Consider the following 20,871-nt stretch of genomic DNA (forward strand, 5'->3'; position numbering starts at 1 on the left):
CTTCAACAAGCGTGGTGGGCATCTAACTATGTCAGGTATACTTCAACAAGCGTGCTGGACATCTACACTATGTCAGGTATACTTCAACAAGCGGGATGGACATCTCACTATGTCAGGTATACTTCAACAAGCGTTGTTGACATCTCACTATGCCAGGTATACTTCAACAAGCGTGGTGGACATCTCACTATGTCATTTATACTTCAACAAGCGTTGTTGACATCTCACTATGCCAGGGAAACTTCAACAAGCGTGGTTGACATCTACACTCTGACAGGTATACTTCAAAAAGCGTGGTGGACATCTCACTATGTCAGGTGTACTTCAACAAGCGTGGTGGGCATCTCACTATATCAGGTTTACTTCTACAAGCGTGGTGGACATCTCACTATGTCAGGTATACTTCAACAAGCGTGGTGGACATCTCACTATGTCAGGTGTACTTCAACAAGCGTGGTGGACATCTCACTATGTCAGGTGTACTTCAACAAGCGTGGTTGGCATCTCACTGTGTCAGGTATACTTCAACAAGCGTGGTGGACATCTCCCTATGCCAGGTGTACTTCAACAAGCGTGGTGGACATCTCACTATGTCAGGTAAACTTCAAGAAGCGGGGTGGACAGCTCAGTATGTCATGTGTTCTTCAACAAGCGTGGTTGACATCTCACTATGTCAGGTATACTTCAACAAGCGTGGTTGACATCTCACTATGTCAGGTATACTTCAACGAGCGTGGTGGACATCTCACTATGTCAGGTGTACTTCAACAAGCGTGGTGGACATCTCACTATGTCAGGTATACTTCAACAAGCGTGGTTGGCATCTCACTGTGTCAGGTATACTTCAACAAGCGGGGTGGACATCTCCCTATGCCAGGTGTACTTCAACAAGCGTGGTGGACATCTCACTATGTCAGGTATACTTCAACAAGCGTGGTTGGCATCTCACTGTGTCAGGTATACTTCAACGAGCGTGGTGGACATCTCACTATGTCAGGTGTACTTCAACAAGCGTGGTGGACATCTCACTATGTCAGGTATACTTCAACAAGCGTGGTTGGCATCTCACTATGTCAGGTATACTTCAACAAGCGTGGTTGACATCTCCCTATGCCAGGTGTACTTCAACAAGCGTGGTGGACATCTCACTGTGTCAGGTATACTTCAACAAGCGTGGTTGGCATCTCACTATGTCATGTGTACTTCAACAAGCGTGGTGGACATCTCCCTATGTCAGGTGTACTTCAACAAGCGTGGTGGACATCTCACTATGTCAGGTAAACTTCAAGAAGCGGGGTGGACATCTACACTATGTCAGGTGTTCTTCAACAACCGTGGTGGACATCTCACTATGTCAGGTATACTTCAACAAGCGTGGTGGGCATCTCACTATGCCAGGTATACTTCAACAAGCGTGGTGGACATCTCACTGTGTCAAGTGGACTTCAACAAGCGTGGTTGACATCTCACTATGTCAGTTATACTTCAACAAGCGTGGTGGGCATCTAACTATGTCAGGTATACTTCAACAAGCGTGCTGGACATCTACACTATGTCAGGTATACTTCAACAAGCGGGATGGACATCTCACTATGTCAGGTATACTTCAACAAGCGTTGTTGACATCTCACTATGCCAGGTATACTTCAACAAGCGTGGTGGACATCTCACTATGTCATTTATACTTCAACAAGCGTTGTTGACATCTCACTATGCCAGGGAAACTTCAACAAGCGTGGTTGACATCTACACTCTGACAGGTATACTTCAAAAAGCGTGGTGGACATCTCACTATGTCAGGTGTACTTCAACAAGCGTGGTGGGCATCTCACTATATCAGGTTTACTTCTACAAGCGTGGTGGACATCTCACTATGTCAGGTATACTTCAACAAGCGTGGTGGACATCTCACTATGTCAGGTGTACTTCAACAAGCGTGGTGGACATCTCACTATGTCAGGTATACTTCAACAAGCGTGGTTGACATCTCACTATGTCAGGTATACTTCAAAAAGCGTGGTGGACATTTAACTATGTCAGGTATACTTCAACAGGCGTGGTGGGCATCTAACTATGTCAGGTATACTTCAACAGGCGTGGTGGACATCTACACTATGTCAGGTAAACTTCAACAAGTGGGGTGGACATCTACACTATATCAGGTATACTTCAAGAAGCGTTGTTGACATCTCACTATGCCAGGTATACTTCAACAAGCGTGGTTGACATCTACACTCTGTAAGGTATATTTCAACAAGTGTGGTGGACAACTCAGTATGTCATGTGTTCTTCAACAAGTGTGGTGGACAGCTCAGTATGTCAGGTGTTCTTCAACAAGTGTGGTGGACAGCTCAGTATGTCAGGTGTTCTTCAACAAGTGTGGTGGACAGCTCAGTATGTCATGTGTTCTTCAACAAGCGTGGTTGACATCTCACTATGTCAGGTATACTTCAACAAGCGTGGTTGACATCTCACTATGTCAGGTATACTTCAACGAGCGTGGTGGACATCTCACTATGTCAGGTGTACTTCAACAAGCGTGGTTGACATCTCACTATGTCAGGTATACTTCAACGAGCGTGGTGGGCATCTCACTATGTCAGGTATACTTCAACAAGCGTGGTGGACATCTCACTATGCCAGGTATACTTCAACAAGCGTTGTTGACATCTCACTATAACAGGTATACTTCAACAAGCGTGGTGGACATTCCGCTATGTCAGGTATACTTTAACAAACGTGGTGGGCATCTAACTATGTCAGATATACTTCAACAGGCGTGGTGGGCATCTAACTATGTCAGGTATACTTCAACAGCCGTGGTGGACATCTACACTATGTCAGGTAAACTTCAACAAGCGGGGTGGACATCTACACTATGTCAGGTATACTTCAACAAGCGGGGTGGACATCTCACTATGTCAGGTATACTTCAACAAGCGTTGTTGACATCTCACTATGCCAGGTATACTTCAACAAGCGTGGTGGACATCTCACTATGTCAGGTATACTTCAACAAGCGTTGTTGACATCTCACTATGCCAGGTATAATTCAACAAGCGTGGTTGACATCTACACTCTGACAGGTATACTTCAAAAAGCGTGGTGGACATCTCACTATGTCATGTGTACTTCAACAAGCGTGGTGGGCATCTCACTATGCCAGGTATACTTCAACAAGCGGGGTAGACATCTCACTATGTCAGGTGTACTTCAACAAGCGTGGTGGGCATCTCACTATATCAGGTATACTTCAACAAGCGTGGTGGGCATCTCACTATGTTAGGTATACTTCAACAAGCGTGGTTGACATCTCACTATGCCAGGTATACTTCAACAAGCGGGGTGAACATCTACACTATGTCAGGTAAACTTCAACAAGCGTGGTTGGCATCTCACTATGTCAGGTATACTTCAACAAGCGTGGTGGACATCTCCCTATGCCAGGTGTACTTCAACAAGCGTGGTGGACATCTCACTATGTCAGGTAAACTTCAAGAAGCGGGGTGGACATCTACACTATGTCAGGTGTACTTCAACAAGCGTGGTGGACATCTCACTATGTCAGGTATACTTCAACAAGCGTGGTGGGCATCTCACTATGCCAGGTATACTTCAACAAGCGTGGTGGACATCTCACTGTGTCAAGTGGACTTCAACAAGCGTGGTTTACATCTCACTATGTCAGGTATACTTCAACAAGCGTGGTGGGCATCTAACTATGTCAGGTATACTTCAACAAGCGTGCTGGACATCTACACTATGTCAGGTATACTTCAACAAGCGGGATGGACATCTCACTATGTCAGGTATACTTCAACAAGCGTTGTTGACATCTCACTATGCCAGGTATACTTCAACAAGCGTGGTGGACATCTCACTATGTCATTTATACTTCAACAAGCGTTGTTGACATCTCACTATGCCAGGTAAACTTCAACAAGCGTGGTTGACATCTACACTCTGACAGGTATACTTCAAAAAGCGTGGTGGACATCTCACTATGTCATGTGTACTTCAACAAGCGTGGTGGGCATCTCACTATGCCAGGTATACTTCAACAAGCGGGGTAGACATCTCACTATGTCAGGTGTACTTCAACAAGCGTGGTGGGCATCTCACTATATCAGGTTTACTTCTACAAGCGTGGTTAACACCTCACTATGTCAGGTATACTTCAACAAGCGTGGTGGACATCTCACTATGTCAGGTGTACTTCAACAAGCGTGGTGGACATCTCACTATGTCAGGTATACTTCAACAGGCGTGGTGGACATTTCGCTATGTCAGGTATACTTTAAGAAGCGTGGTGGGGATCTAACTATGTCAGGTATACTTCAACAGGCGCGGTGGGCATCTAACTATGTCAGGTATACTTCAACAAGCGTGGTGGACATCTACACTATGTCAGGTAAACTTCAACAGGCGGGGTGGACATCTACACTATGTCAGGTAAACTTCAACAAGCGGGGTGGACATCTCACTATGTCAGGTATACTTCAACAAGCGTGGTGGGCACCTCACTATGTCAGGTATACTTCAACAAGCGTGGTTGACATCTCACTATGTCAGGTATACTTCAAAAAGCGTGGTGGACATTTAACTATGTCAGGTATACTTCAACAGGCGTGGTGGGCATCTAACTATGTCAGGTATACTTCAACAGGCGTGGTGGACATCTACACTATGTCAGGTAAACTTCAACAAGTGGGGTGGACATCTACACTATATCAGGTATACTTCAAGAAGCGTTGTTGACATCTCACTATGCCAGGTATACTTCAACAAGCGTGGTTGACATCTACACTCTGTAAGGTATATTTCAACAAGTGTGGTGGACAACTCAGTATGTCATGTGTTCTTCAACAAGTGTGGTGGACAGCTCAGTATGTCAGGTGTTCTTCAACAAGTGTGGTGGACAGCTCACTATGTCATGTGTTCTTCAACAAGCGTGGTGGACATCTCACTATGTCAGGTATACTTCAACAAGCGTGGTTGACATCTCACTATGTCAGGTATACTTCAACGAGCGTGGTGGGCATCTAACTATGTCAGGTATACTTCAACAAGCGTGCTGGACATCTACACTATGTCAGGTATACTTCAACAAGCGGGATGGACATCTCACTATGTCAGGTATACTTCAACAAGCGTTGTTGACATCTCACTATGCCAGGTATACTTCAACAAGCGTGGTGGACATCTCACTATGTCATTTATACTTCAACAAGCGTTGTTGACATCTCACTATGCCAGGTAAACTTCAACAAGCGTGGTTGACATCTACACTCTGACAGGTATACTTCAAAAAGCGTGGTGGACATCTCACTATGTCATGTGTACTTCAACAAGCGTGGTGGGCATCTCACTATGCCAGGTATACTTTAACAAGCGTTGTTGACATCTCTCTATAACAGGTATACTTCAAGAAGCGTGGTGGACATTCCGCTATGTCAGGTATACTTTAACAAACGTGGTGGGCATCTAACTATGTCAGATATACTTCAACAGGCGTGGTGGGCATCTAACTATGTCAGGTATACTTCAACAGCCGTGGTGGACATCTACACTATGTCAGGTAAACTTCAACAAGCGGGGTGGACATCTACACTATGTCAGGTATACTTCAACAAGCGGGGTGGACATCTCACTATGTCAGGTATACTTCAACAAGCGTTGTTGACATCTCACTATGCCAGGTATACTTCAACAAGCGTGGTGGACATCTCACTATGTCAGGTATACTTCAAGAAGCGTTGTTGACATCTCACTATGCCAGGTATAATTCAACAAGCGTGGTTGACATCTACACTCTGACAGGTATACTTCAAAAAGCGTGGTGGACATCTCACTATGTCATGTGTACTTCAACAAGCGTGGTGGGCATCTCACTATGCCAGGTATACTTCAACAAGCGGGGTAGACATCTCACTATGTCAGGTGTACTTCAACAAGCGTGGTGGGCATCTCACTATATCAGGTGTACTTCAACAAGCGTGGTGGGCATCTCAGTATGTTAGGTATACTTCAACAAGCGTGGTTGACATCTCACTATGCCAGGTATACTTCAACAAGCGGGGTGAACATCTACACTATGTCAGGTAAACTTCAACAAGCGTGGTGGGCATGTCACTATGTCAGGTATACTTCAACAAGCGTGGTGGACATCTCCCTATGCCAGGTGTACTTCAACAAGCGTGGTGGACATCTCACTAAGTCAGGTAAACTTCAAGAAGCGGGGTGGACATCTACACTATGTCAGGTGTTCTTCAACAACCGTGGTGGACATCTCACTATGTCAGGTATACTTCAACAAGCGTGGTGGGCATCTCACTATGCCAGGTATACTTCAACAAGCGTGGTGGACATCTCACTGTGTCAAGTGGACTTCAACAAGCGTGGTTGACATCTCACTATGTCAGGTATACTTCAACAAGCGTGGTGGACATCTCCCTATGCCAGGTGTACTTCAACAAGCGTGGTGGACATCTCACTATGTCAGGTAAACTTCAAGAAGCGGGGTGGACATCTACACTATGTCAGGTGTTCTTCAACAAGCGTGGTGGACATCTCACTATGTCATTTATACTTCAACAAGCGTGGTGGGCATCTCACTATGCCAGGTATACTTCAACAAGCGTGGTGGACATCTCACTATGTCAGGTATACTTCAACAAGCGTGGTGGGCATCTAACTATGTCAGGTATACTTCAACAAGCGTGCTGGACATCTACACTATGTCAGGTATACTTCAACAAGCGGGATGGACATCTCACTATGTCAGGTATACTTCAACAAGCGTTGTTGACATCTCACTATGCCAGGTATACTTCAACAAGCGTGGTGGACATCTCACTATGTCATTTATACTTCAACAAGCGTTGTTGACATCTCACTATGCCAGGTAAACTTCAACAAGCGTGGTTGACATCTACACTCTGACAGGTATACTTCAAAAAGCGTGGTGGACATCTCACTATGTCATGTGTACTTCAACAAGCGTGGTGGGCATCTCACTATGCCAGGTATACTTCAACAAGCGGGGTAGACATCTCACTATGTCAGGTGTACTTCAACAAGCGTGGTGGGCATCTCACTATATCAGGTTTACTTCTACAAGCGTGGTTAACATCTCACTATGTCAGGTATACTTCAACGAGCGTGGTGGACATCTCACTATGTCAGGTGTACTTCAACAAGCGTGGTGGACATCTCACTATGTCAGGTATACTTCAACAGGCGTGGTGGACATTTCGCTATGTCAGGTATACTTTAACAAGCGTGGTGGGGATCTAACTATGTCAGGTATACTTCAACAGGCGCGGTGGGCATCTAACTATGTCAGGTATACTTGAACAAGCGTGGTGGACATCTACACTATGTCAGGTAAACTTCAACAGGCGGGGTGGACATCTACACTATGTCAGGTAAACTTCAACAAGCGGGGTGGACATCTCACTATGTCAGGTATACTTCAACAAGCGTGGTGGGCATCTCACTATGTCAGGTATACTTCAACAAGCGTGGTTGACATCTCACTATGTCAGGTATACTTCAAAAAGCGTGGTGGACATTTAACTATGTCAGGTATACTTCAACAGGCGTGGTGGGCATCTAACTATGTCAGGTATACTTCAACAGGCGTGGTGGACATCTACACTATGTCAGGTAAACTTCAACAAGTGGGGTGGACATCTACACTATATCAGGTATACTTCAAGAAGCGTTGTTGACATCTCACTATGCCAGGTATACTTCAACAAGCGTGGTTGACATCTACACTCTGTAAGGTATATTTCAACAAGTGTGGTGGACAACTCAGTATGTCATGTGTTCTTCAACAAGTGTGGTGGACAGCTCAGTATGTCAGGTGTTCTTCAACAAGTGTGGTGGACAGCTCAGTATGTCATGTGTTCTTCAACAAGCGTGGTGGACATGTCACTATGTCAGGTATACTTCAACAAGCGTGGTTGACATCTCACTATGTCAGGTATACTTCAACGAGCCTGGTGGACATCTCACTATGTCAGGTGTACTTCAACAAGCGTGGTTGACATCTCACTATGTCAGGTATACTTAAACGAGCGTGGTGGGCATCTCACTATGTCAGGTATACTTCAACAAGCGTGGTGGACATCTCACTATGCCAGGTATACTTCAACAAGCGTTGTTGACATCTCTCTATAACAGGTATACTTCAACAAGCGTGGTGGACATTCCGCTATGTCAGGTATACTTTAACAAACGTGGTGGGCATCTAACTATGTCAGATATACTTAAACAGGCGTGGTGGGCATCTAACTATGTCAGGTATACTTCAACAACCGTGGTGGACATCTACACTATGTCAGGTAAACTTCAACAAGCGGGGTGGACATCTACACTATGTCAGGTATACTTCAACAAGCGGGGTGGACATCTCAATATGTCAGGTATACTTCAACAAGCGTTGTTGACATCTCACTATGCCAGGTATACTTGAACAAGCGTGGTGGACATCTCACTATGTCAGGTATACTTCAACAAGCGTTGTTGACATCTCACTATGCCAGGTATAATTCAACAAGCGTGGTTGACATCTACACTCTGACAGGTATACTTCAAAAAGCGTGGTGGACATCTCACTATGTCATGTGTACTTCAACAAGCGTGGTGGGCATCTCACTATGCCAGGTATACTTCAACAAGCGGGGTAGACATCTCACTTATTCAGGTATTCTTCAACAAGCGTGGTGGGCATCTCACTATATCAGGTATACTTCAACAAGCGTGGTGGGCATCTCACTATGTTAGGTATACTTCAACAAGCGTGGTTGACATCTCACTATGCCAGGTATACTTCAACAAGCGGGTTGAACATCTACACTATGTCAGGTAAACTTCAACAAGCGTGGTTGGCATCTCACTATGTCAGGTATACTTCAACAAGCGTGGTGGACATCTCCCTATGCCAGGTGTACTTCAACAAGCGTGGTGGACATCTCACTATGTCAGGTAAACTTCAAGAAGCGGGGTGTACATCTACACTATGTCAGGTGTTCTTCAACAACCGTGGTGGACATCTCACTATGTCAGGTATACTTCAACAAGCGTGGTGGGCATCTCACTATGCCAGGTATACTTCAACAAGCGTGGTGGACATCTCACTGTGTCAAGTGGACTTCAACAAGCGTGGTTGACATCTCACTATGTCAGGTATACTTCAACAAGCGTGGTGGGCATCTAACTATGTCAGGTATACTTCAACAAGCGTGCTGGACATCTACACTATGTCAGGTATACTTCAACAAGCGGGATGGACATCTCACTATGTCAGGTATACTTCAAAAAGCGTGGTGGACATCTCACTATGTCAGGTGTACTTCAACAAGCGTGGTGGGCATCTCACTATGCCAGGTATACTTCAACAAGCGGGGTAGACATCTCACTATGTCAGGTGTACTTCAACAAGCGTGGTGGGCATCTCACTATATCAGGTTTACTTCTACAAGCGTGGTGGACATCTCACTATGTCAGGTATACTTCAACAAGCGTGGTGGACATCTCACTATGTCAGGTGTACTTCAACAAGCGTGGTGGACATCTCACTATGTCAGGTATACTTCAACAGGCGTGGTGGACATTTCGCTATGTCAGGTATACTTTAACAAGCGTGGTGGGGATCTAACTATGTCAGGTATACTTCAACAGGCGCGGTGGGCATCTAACTATGTCAGGTATACTTCAACAAGCGTGGTGGACATCTACACTATGTCAGGTAAACTTCAACAGGCGGGGTTGACATCTACACTATGTCAGGTAAACTTCAACAAGCGGGGTGGACATCTCACTATGTCAGGTATACTTCAACAAGCGTGGTGGGCATCTCACTATGTCAGGTTTACTTCAACAAGCGTGGTTGACATCTCACTATGTCAGGTATACTTCAAAAAGCGTGGTGGACATTTAACTATGTCAGGTATACTTCAACAGGCGTGGTGGGCATCTAACTATGTCAGGTATACTTCAACAGGCGTGGTGGACATCTACACTATGTCAGGTAAACTTCAACAAGTGGGGTGGACATCTACACTATATCAGGTATACTTCAAGAAGCGTTGTTGACATCTCACTATGCCAGGTATACTTCAACAAGCGTGGTTGACATCTACACTCTGTAAGGTATATTTCAACAAGTGTGGTGGACAACTCAGTATGTCATGTGTTCTTCAACAAGTGTGGTGGACAGCTCAGTATGTCAGGTGTTCTTCAACAAGTGTGGTGGACAGCTCAGTATGTCATGTGTTCTTCAACAAGCGTGGTGGACATCTCACTATGTCAGGTATACTTCAACAAGCGTGGTTGACATCTCACTATGTCAGGTATACTTCAACGAGCGTGGTGGACATCTCACTATGTCAGGTGTACTTCAACAAGCGTGGTTGACATCTCACTATGTCAGGTATACTTCAACGAGCGTGGTGGGCATCTCACTATGTCAGGTATACTTCAACAAGCGTGGTGGACATCTCACTATGCCAGGTATACTTCAACAAGCGTTGTTGACATCTCACTATAACAGGTATACTTCAACAAGCGTGGTGGACATTCCGCTATGTCAGGTATACTTTAACAAACGTGGTGGGCATCTAACTATGTCAGATATACTTCAACAGGCGTGGTGGGCATCTAACTATGTCAGGTATACTTCAACAGCCGTGGTGGACATCTACACTATGTCAGGTAAACTTCAACAAGCGGGGTGGACATCTACACTATGTCAGGAATACTTCAACAAGCGGGGTGGACATCTCACTATGTCAGGTATACTTCAACAAGCGTTGTTGACATCTCACTATGCCAGGTATACTTCAACAAGCGTGGTGGACATCTCACTATGTCAGGTATACTTCAACAAGCGTTGTTGACATCTCACTATGCCAGGTATAATTCAACAAGCGTGGTTGACATCTACACTCTGACAGGTATACTTCAAAAAGCGTGGTGGACATCTCACTATGTCATGTGTACTTCAACAAGCGTGGTGGGCATCTCACTATGCCAGGTATACTTCAACAAGCGGGGTAGACATCTCACTATGTCAGGTGTACTCAACAAGCGTGGTGGGCATCTCACTATATCAGGTATACTTCAACAAGCGTGGTGGGCATCTCACTATGTTAGGTATACTTCAACAAGCGTGGTTGACATCTCACTATGCCAGGTATACTTCAACAAGCGGGGTGAACATCTACACTATGTCAGGTAAACTTCAACAAGCGTGGTTGGCATCTCACTATGTCAGGTATACTTCAACAAGCGTGGTGGACATCTCCCTATGCCAGGTGTACTTCAACAAGCGTGGTTGACATCTCACTATGTCAGGTAAACTTCAAGAAGCGGGGTGGACATCTACACTATGTCATTTGTTCTTCAACAACCGTGGTGGACATATCACTATGTCAGGTATACTTCAACAAGCGTGGTGGGCATCTCACTATGCCAGGTATACTTCAACAAGCGTGGTGGACATGTCACTGTGTCAAGTGGACTTCAACAAGCGTGGTTGACATCTCACTATGTCAGGTATACTTCAACAAGCGTGGTGGGCATCTAACTATGTGAGGTATACTTCAACAAGCGTGCTGGACATCTACACTATGTCAGGTATACTTCAACAAGCGGGGTGGACATCTCACTATGTCAGGTATACTTCAACAAGCGTTGTTGACATCTCACTATGTCAGGTATACTTCAACAAGCGTTGTTGACATCTCACTATGCCAGGTATAATTCAACAAGCGTGGTTGACATCTACACTCTGACAGGTATACTTCAAAAAGCGTGGTGGACATCTCACTATGCCATGTGTACTTCAACAAGCGTGGTGGGCATCTCACTATGCCAGGTATACTTCAACAAGCGGGGTAGACATCTCACTATGTCAGGTGTACTTCAACAAGCGTGGTGGGCATCTCACTATATCAGGTATACTTCAACAAGCGTGGTGGGCATCTCACTATGTTAGGTATACTTCAACAAGCGTGGTTGACATCTCACTATGCCAGGTATACTTCAACAAGCGGGGTGAACATCTACACTATGTCAGGTAAACTTCAACAAGCGTGGTTGGCATCTCACTATGTCAGGTATACTTCAACAAGCGTGGTGGACATCTCCCTATGCCAGGTGTACTTCAACAAGCGTGGTGGACATCTCACTATGTCAGGTATACTTCAACAAGCGGGGTGGACATCTCACTATGTCAGGTATACTGCAACAAGCGTTGTTGACATCTCACTATGTCAGGTATACTTCAACAAGCGTTGTTGACATCTCACTATGCCAGGTATAATTCAACAAGCGTGGTTGACATCTACACTCTGACAGGTATACTTCAAAAAGCGTGGTGGACATCTCACTATGCCATGTGTACTTCAACAAGCGTGGTGGGCATCTCACTATGCCAGGTATACTTCAACAAGCGGGGTAGACATCTCACTATGTCAGGTGTACTTCAACAAGCGTGGTGGGCATCTCACTATATCAGGTATACTTCAACAAGCGTGGTGGGCATCTCACTATGTTAGGTATACTTCAACAAGCGTGGTTGACATCTCACTATGCCAGGTATACTTCAACAAGCGGGGTGAACATCTACACTATGTCAGGTAAACTTCAACAAGCGTGGTTGGCATCTCACTATGTCAGGTATACTTCAACAAGCGTGGTGGACATCTCCCTATGCCAGGTGTACTTCAACAAGCGTGGTGGACATCTCACTATGTCAGGTAAACTTCAAGAAGCGGGGTGGACATCTACACTATGTCAGGTGTTCTTCAACAACCGTGGTGGACATCTCACTATGTCAGGTATACTTCAACAAGCGTGGTGGACATCTCACTATGCCAGGTATACTTCAACAAGCGTGGTGGACATCTCACTGTGTCAAGTGGACTTCAACAAGCGTGGTTGACATCTCACTATGTCAGGTATACTTCAACAAGCGTGGTGGGCATCTAACTATGTCAGGTATACTTCAACAAGCTTGCTGGACATCTACACTATGTCAGGTATACTTCAACAAGCGGGGTGGACATCTCACTATGTCAGGTATACTTCAACAAGCGTTGTTGACATCTCACTATGCCAAGTATACTTCAACAAGCGTGGTGGACATCTCACTATGTCAGGTATACTTCAACAAGCGTTGTTGACATCTCACTATGCCAGGTATAATTCAACAAGCGTGGTTGACATCTACACTCTGACAGGTATACTTCAAAAAGCGTGGTGGACATCTCACTATGTCATGTGTACTTCAACAAGCGTGGTGGGCATCTCACTATGCCAGGTATACTTCAACAAGCGGGGTTGGCATCTCACTTATTCAGGTATTCTTCAACAAGCGTGGTGGACATCTCCCTATGCCAGGTGTACTTCAACAAGCGTGGTGGACATCTCACTATGTCAGGTAAACTTCAAGAAGCGGGGTGGACATCTACACTATGTCAGGTGTTCTTCAACAACCGTGGTGGACATCTCACTATGTCAGGTATACTTCAACAAGCGTGGTGGGCATCTCACTATGCCAGGTATACTTCAACAAGGGTGGTGGACATCTCACTGTGTCAAGTGGACATCAACAAGCGTGGTTGACATCTCACTATGTCAGGTATACTTCAACAAGCGTGGTGGGCATCTAACTATGTCAGGTATACTTCAACAAGCGTCCTGGACATCTACACTATGTCAGGTATACTTCAACAAGCGTGGTGGACATCTCACTATGTCAGGTGTACTTCAACAAGCGTGATGGGCATCTCACTATGTCAGGTATACGTCAAAAAGCAGGGTGGATATCTACACTATGTCAGGTGTACTTCAAGAAGCGTGGTGGACATCTCACTATGTCATGTATACTTGAACAAGCGTGGTGGACATCTCACTATGTCAGGTGTACTTCAACAAGCGTTGTTGACATCTCACTATGCCAGGTATACTTCAACAAGCGTGGTGGACATCTCACTATGTCAGGTATACTTCAACAAGCGTTGTTGACATCTCACTATGCCAGGTAAACTTCAACAAGCGTGGTTGACATCTACACTCTGACAGGTATACTTCAAAAAGCGTGGTGGACATCTCACTATGTCATGTGTACTTCAACAAGCGTGGTGGGCATCTCACTATGCCAGGTATACTTCAACAAGCGGGGTAGACATCTCACTATGTCAGGTGTACTTCAACAAGCGTGGTGGGCATCTCACTATATCAGGTATACTTCAACAAGCGTGGTGGGCATCTCACTATGTCATGTGTACTTCAACAAGCGTGGTTGACATCTCACTATGCCAGGTATACTTCAACAAGCGGGGTGAACATCTACACTATGTCAGGTGTACTTCAACAAGCGTGGTTGGCATCTCACTATGTCAGGTATACTTCAACAAGCGTGGTGGACATCTCAACATGCCAGGTGTACTTCAACAAGCGTGGTGGACATCTCACTATGTCAGGTATACTTCAACAAGCGTGGTGGGCATCTCACTATGTCAGGTATACTTCAACAAGCGTGGTTGACATCTCACTATGTCAGGTATACTTCAAAAAGCGTGGTGGACATTTAACTATGTCAGGTATACTTCAACAGGCGTGGTGGGCATCTAACTATGTCAGGTATACTTCAACAGGCGTGGTGGACATCTACACTATGTCAGGTAAACTTCAACAAGTGGGGTGGACATCTACACTATATCAGGTATACTTCAAGAAGCGTTGTTGACATCTCACTATGCCAGGTATACTTCAACAAGCGTGGTTGACATCTACACTCTGTAAGGTATATTTCAACAAGTGTGGTGGACAACTCAGTATGTCATGTGTTCTTCAACAAGTGTGGTGGACAGCTCAGTATGTCAGGTGTTCTTCAACAAGTGTGGTGGACAGCTCAGTATGTCATGTGTTCTTCAACTAGCGTGGTGGACATCTCACTATGTCAGGTATACTTCAACAAGCGTGGTTGACATCTCACTATGTCAGGTATACTTCAACGAGCGTGGTGGACATCTCACTATGTCAGGTGTACTTCAACAAGCGTGGTTGACATCTCACTATGACAGGTATACTTCAACGAGCGTGGTGGACATCTCACTATGTCAGGTATACTTCAACAAGCGTGGTGGACATCTCACTATGCCAGGTATACTTCAACAAGCGTTGTTGACATCTCACTATAACAGGTATACTTCAACAAGCGTGGTGGACATTCCGCTATGTCAGGTATACTTTAACAAACGTGGTGGGCATCTAACTATGTCAGATATACTTCAACAGGCGTGGTGGGCATCTAACTATGTCAGGTATACTTCAACAGCCGTGGTGGACATCTACACTATGTCAGGTAAACTTCAACAAGCGGGGTGGACATCTACACTATGTCAGGTATACTTCAACAAGCGGGGTGGACATCTCACTATGTCAGGTATACTTCAACAAGCGTTGTTGACATCTCACTATGTCAGGTATACTTCAACAAGCGTGGTGGACATCTCACTATGTCAGGTATACTTCAACAAGCGTTGTTGACATCTCACTATGCCAGGTATAATTCAACAAGCGTGGTTGACATCTACACTCTGACAGGTATACTTCAAAAAGCGTGGTGGACATCTCACTATGTCATGTGTACTTCAACAAGCGTGGTGGGCATCTCACTATGCCAGGTATACTTCAACAAGCGGGGTGGACATCTCACTATGTCAGGTGTACTTCAACAAGCGTGGTGGGCATCTCACTATATCAGGTATACTTCAACAAGCGTGGTGGGCATCTCACTATGTTAGGTTTACTTCAACAAGCGTGGTTGACATCTCACTATGCCAGGTATACTTCAACAAGCGGGGTGAACATCTACACTATGTCAGGTAAACTTCAACAAGCGTGGTTGGCATCTCCCTATGCCAGGTGTACTTCAACAAGCGTGGTGGACATCTCACTATGTCAGGTAAACTTCAAGAAGCGTGGTGGACATCTACACTATGTCAGGTGTTCTTCAACAACCGTGGTGGACATCTCACTATGTCAGGTATACTTCAACAAGCGTGGTGGGCATCTCACTATGCCAGGTATACTTCAACAAGCGTGGTGGACATCTCACTGTGTCAAGTGGACTTCAACAAGCGTGGTTGACATCTCACTATGTCAGGTATACTTCAACAAGCGTGGTGGGCATCTAACTATGTCAGGTATACTTCAACAAGCGTGCTGGACATCTACACTATGTCAGGTATACTTCAACAAGCGGGGTGGACATCTCACTATGTCAGGTATACTTCAACAAGCGTTGTTGAAATCTCACTATGCCAGGTATACTTCAACAAGCGTGGTGGACATCTCACTATGTCAGGTATACTTCAACAAGCATTGTTGACATCTCACTATGCCAGGTATAATTCAACAAGCGTGGTTGACATCTACACTCTGACAGGTATACTTCAAAAAGCGTGGTGGACATCTCACTATGTCAGGTGTACTTCAACAAGCGTGGTGGGCATCTCACTATGCCAGGTATACTTCAACAAGCGGGGTAGACATCTCACTATGTCAGGTGTACTTCAACAAGCGTGGTGGGCATCTCACTATATCAGGTATACTTCAACAAGCGTGGTGGGCATTTTACTATGTCAGGTATACTTCAACAAGCGTGGTTGACATCTCACTATGCCAGGTATACTTCAACAAGCGGGGTGAACATCTACACTATGTCAGGTAAACTTCAACAAGCGTGGTTGGCATCTCACTTATTCAGGTATTCTTCAACAAGCGTGGTGGACATCTCACTATGCCAGGTATAATTCAACAAGCGTGGTTGTCATCTACACTCTGACAGGTATACTTCAAAAAGCGTGGTGGACATCTCACTATGTCAGGTGTACTTCAACAAGCGTGGTGGGCATCTCACTATGCCAGGTATACTTCAACAAGCGGGGTAGACATCTCACTATGTCAGGTGTACTTCAACAAGCGTGGTGGGCATCTCACTATATCATGTATACTTCAACAAGTGTGGTGGGCATCTCACTATGTTAGGTATACTTCAACAAGCGTGGTTGACATCTCACTATGCCAGATATACTTCAACAAGCGGGGTGAACATCTACACTATGTCAGGTAAACTTGAACAAGCGTGGTTGGCATCTCACTATGTCAGGTATACTTCAAAAAGCGTGGTGGACATCTCCCTATGCCAGGTGTACTTCAACAAGCGTGGTGGACATCTCACTATGTCAGGTAAACTTCAAGAAGCGGGGTGGACATCTACACTATGTCAGGTGTTCTTCAACAACCGTGGTGGACATCTCACTATGTCAGGTATACTTCAACAAGCGTGGTGGGCATCTCACTAAGCCAGGTATACTTCAACAAGCGTTGTAGACATTTTACTATGTCTGGTGTACTTCAACAAGCGTGGTGGACATCTCACTATGTTAGGTGTACTTCAACAAGCGTGGTGGGCATCTCACTATGCCAGGTATGCTTCAACAAGCGTGGTGGGCATCTCACTATGCCAGGTATACTTCAACAAGCGTGGTGGACATCTCACTATGTCAGGTAAACTTCAACAAGCGTGGTGGACATCTACACTATGTCAGGTGTTCTTCAACAACCGTGGTGGACATCTCACTATGTCAGGTATACTTCAACAAGCGGGGTGAACATCTACACTATGTCAGGTAAACTTCAACAAGCGTGGTTGGCATCACACTATGTCTTGTATTCTTCAACAAGCGTGGTGGACATCTCCCTATGCCAGGTGTACTTCAACAAGCGTGGTGAACATCTAACTATGTCAGGTATATTTCAACAAGCGTGGTGGGCATCTAACTATGTCAGGTATACTTCAACCAGCGTGCTGGACATCTCACTATGTCAGGTATACTTCAAGAAGCGTGGTGGACATCTCACTATGTCATGTGTACTTCAACAAGCGTGGTGGATATCTCACTATGTCAGGTGTACTTCAACAAGCGTGGTGGGCATCTAACTATGTCAGGTATACGTAAAAAAGCGGGGTGGATATCTACACTATGTCAGGTGTACTTCAACAAGCGGGGTGGATATCTCACTATGTCAGGTATACTTCAACAAGCGTGGTGGACATCTCCCTAAGTCAGGTGTACTTCAACAAGCGTGGTGGGCATCTCACTATGTCTGGTATACGTCATAAAGCGGGGTGGGCATCTCACTATGTCAGGTATACGTCATAAAGCGGGGTGGATATCTACACTATGTCAGGTGTACTTCAACAAGCGTGGTGGACATCTCACTATGTCAGGTAAACTTCAACAAGCGTGGTTGGCATCTCACTATGTCAGGTATTCTTCAACAAGCGTTGTTGACATCTCCCTATGCCAGGTGTACTTCAACAAGCGTGGTGGACATCTCACTATGTCAGGTAAACTTCAACAAGCGTGGTGGACATCTCACTGTGTCAAGTGGACTTCAACAAGCGTGGTTGACATCTCACTATGTCAGGTATACTTCAACAAGCGTGGTGGGCATCTAACTATGTCAGGTATACTTCAACAAGCGTGCTGGACATCTACACTATGTCAGGTATACTTCAACAAGCGTGGTTGACATATCACTATGTCAGGTATACTTCAACAAGCGGGGTGGACATCTCAATATGTCAGGTATACTTGAACAAGCGGGGTGGATATCTACACTATGTCAAGTGTACTTCAACAAGCGTGGTGGGCATCTAACTATGTCCGGTATATTTCAACAAGCGTGGTGGGCATCTAACTATGTCAGGTATACTTCAACAAGCGTGGTGGACATCTCACTATGTCAAGTGGACTTCAACAAGCGTGGTGGGCATCTCACTATGTCAGGTATACGTCAAAAAGCGGGGAGGATATCTACACTATGTCAGGTGTACTTCAACAAGCGTGGTGGACATCTCACTATGTCATGTATACTTCAACAAGCGTGGTGGACATCTCCCTAAGTCAGGTGTACTTCAACAAGCGGGGTGGACATCTCACTATGCCAGGTATACTTCAACAAGCGGGGTCGACATCTAGACTATGTCAGGTATACTTCAACAAGCGGGGTGGGCATCTCACTATATCAGGTATACTTCAACAAGCGGGGTGGATATCTACACTATGTCAGGTGTACTTCAACAAGCGTGGTGGACATCTTACTATGGAAGGTGTACTTCAACAAACGTGATGGACATCTCACTATGTCAGGTGTACTTCAAGAAGCGTGGTGGACATCTCACTATGTCATGTGTACTTCAACAAGCGTGGTGGGCATCTCACTATGCCAGGTATACTTCAACAAACGTTGTAGACATTTTACTATGTCTGGTATACTTCAACAAACGTTGTAGACATTTTACTGTGTTAGGTGTACTTCAACAAGCGTGGTGGACATCTCACTATGTTAGGTGTACTTCAACAAGCGTGGTGGGCATCTCACTATGCCAGGTATACTTCAACAAGCGTTATAGACATCTTACTATGTCTGGTGTACTTCAACAAGCGTGGTGGACATCTCACTATGTCAGGTAAACTTCAACAAGCGGGGTGGACATCTACACTATGTCAGGTGTTCTTCAACAAGCGTGGTGGACATCTCACTATGTCAGGTATACTTCAACAAGCGTGGTGGACATCTCACTATGTCAGGTATACTTCAACAAGCGTGGTGGGCATCTCACTATGCCAGGTATACTTCAACAAGCGTGGTGGACATCTCACTGTGTCAAGTGGACTTCAACAAGCGTGGTGGGCATCTCACTATGTCAGGTATACTTCAACAAGCGTGGTGGGCATCTAACTTTGTCAGGTATACTTCAACAAGCGTGGTGGACATCTCACTATGCCAGGTATACTTCAACAAGCGTTGTTGACATCTCACTATAACAGGTATACCTCAACAAGCGTGGTGGACATTCCGCTATGTCAGGTATACTTTAACAAACGTGGTGGGCATCTAACTATGTCAGATATACTTCAACAGGCGTGGTGGGCATCTAACTATGTCAGGTATACTTCAACAGCCGTGGTGGACATCTACACTATGTCAGGTAAACTTCAACAAGCGGGGTGGACATCTACACTATGTCAGGTATACTTCAACAAGCGGGATGGACATCTCACTATGTCAGGTATACTTCAACAAGCGTTGTTGACATCTCACTATGTCAGGTATACTTCAACAAGCGTGGTGGACATCTCACTATGTCAGGTATACTTCAACAAGCGTTGTTGACATCTCACTATGCCAGGTATAATTCAACAAGCGTGGTTGACATCTACACTCTGACAGGTATACTTCAAAAAGCGTGGTGGACATCTCACTATGTCATGTGTACTTCAACAAGCGTGGTGGGCATCTCACTATGCCAGGTATACTTCAACAAGCGGGGTGGACATCTCACTATGTCAGGTGTACTTCAACAAGCGTGGTGGGCATCTCACTATATCAGGTATACTTCAACAAGCGTGGTGGGCATCTCACTATGTTAGGTTTACTTCAACAAGCGTGGTTGACATCTCACTATGCCAGGTATACTTCAACAAGCGGGGTGAACATCTACACTATGTCAGGTAAACTTCAACAAGCGTGGTTGGCATCTCCCTATGCCAGGTGTACTTCAACAAGCGTGGTGGACATCTCACTATGTCAGGTAAACTTCAAGAAGCGTGGTGGACATCTACACTATGTCAGGTGTTCTTCAACAACCGTGGTGGACATCTCACTATGTCAGGTATACTTCAACAAGCGTGGTGGGCATCTCACTATGCCAGGTATACTTCAACAAGCGTGGTGGACATCTCACTGTGTCAAGTGGACTTCAACAAGCGTGGTGGA

Source organism: Haliotis rufescens, unplaced genomic scaffold (genome assembly GCF_023055435.1).
Source record: "Haliotis rufescens isolate VD_foot unplaced genomic scaffold, xgHalRufe1.0.p SCAF_4, whole genome shotgun sequence".
Taxonomy (NCBI): Eukaryota; Metazoa; Mollusca; class Gastropoda; order Lepetellida; family Haliotidae; genus Haliotis; species Haliotis rufescens.